Here is a 1,426-nt window from a genome sequence, read left to right as displayed (position 1 = left end):
GATGCCGGAGGTGAGCAGCCGGGGAATGCCGTCACCCCTACCTGCGGTAGCTTCCCTGCCGTGACCGCAGGTCCCTGCCAGAGCAGGTTGCCTTCTCTCTTATTTTCTAGCAGAAAGGGCTTTGATTTCCCTGCCCGTCACTTGGGTTTTAGGGCTGGCTGCAGGTGCTGGAGCTCATGCACCACCTGCTGTGGGAGAGGGGAGGTTGGAGCTGCCTCTGGATCCCCTGTGATAAGGAGGTGATCCTGTGGGATCTCAGCCCCGAGGAGCTCCCCAGGTAGGGGAGGAAGGATGAGGTGGTGGATCAAGACCCCGCTGGGGCGGGGGAGAGTAGCAGCTGTGCCACCTGGGGTGGCTGCTGTGGGTGACGTCTCAGCTCGGTGTGGTTCAATCCTGGCTCTGATACGTGTGTTCCCTTTTCCAGGCGCTGCCCTGCCGCTCCGCTCCTGGCTAACCAGCACCAGTTCTTCAGTGGCAAGCTTTATGTCCTTCTCTAGTAGCTAAAGCTGCCAGTTGAAGAACTGTTGAATGTAGCCACTCTCTTCTCATCACTGGGACCTTGGATGTTGGCCGGACCTGTGCCCCAAGCAACTGGGACGAACCAGTCTGCAGCATCCTGTGGATTTGAGAGCTGAGGATGAGCCCAACCGGGGTGAAGAAGTCCCCTCACAGCCTCCAGACAGAGCCTTGGCTGGAGGATGGCCAGGCAGCCCTGCCAGCAGCCCCCACACACAGGTGGGCTGGCGCTGAGCTGGGAGATGACTAGAGAAGACTGAAAGAGGCATTAAACTTTCTGTTTTGCTCAACAGTTGGGTTTTAGGAAGTTTGTTGCCTGTAGGGTGCTTGGACCTGCCTGGTGGGAGGTTGGTGGGAGGCTGCAGACCCTGTGGAGTGCTGCAGCAAGGGAGCCATAGTGCCAGAGCTCAGTCCCCAGCCAATGCCACATTGGGGACATGGGTGGAGGGTTGGTTGTTCAGGTCCCCTTGGTTTGTCCTGAGCTAAAGAGGTGACCTGAGGCTGGGTGTAGCTCTCAGGACTGACCTGCTGCTGAGCTCAGCAGCAGGATTAGCCCAGCAACATGCCGGGCGGTGGGATAGAGCCAGAGGAGAGGGCCAGCTCTGCACCCACACCGCCCTGGTGCGGGTCAGGCCGGGTGGGTGGAGGGTTGGTTGTTCAGGTCCCCTTGGTTTGTCCTGAGCTAAAGAGGTGACCTGAGGCTGGGTGTAGCTCTCAGGACTGACCTGCTGCTGAGCTCAGCAGCAGGATTAGCCCAGCAACATGCCGGGCGGTGGGATAGAGCCAGAGGAGAGGGCCAGCTCTGCACCCACACCGCCCTGGTGCGGGTCAGGCCGGGTGCGGTGGGGCTGGGCCGCCGGCAGTGGGCGACTCAGGGCCGAGTCATGGCCCCCGACGGCTGGTCCATGAA

Source organism: Phaethon lepturus, unplaced genomic scaffold (genome assembly GCF_000687285.1).
Source record: "Phaethon lepturus isolate BGI_N335 unplaced genomic scaffold, ASM68728v1 scaffold30675, whole genome shotgun sequence".
Taxonomy (NCBI): Eukaryota; Metazoa; Chordata; class Aves; order Phaethontiformes; family Phaethontidae; genus Phaethon; species Phaethon lepturus.
Note: the sequence above shows the minus strand (reverse complement) of the source record.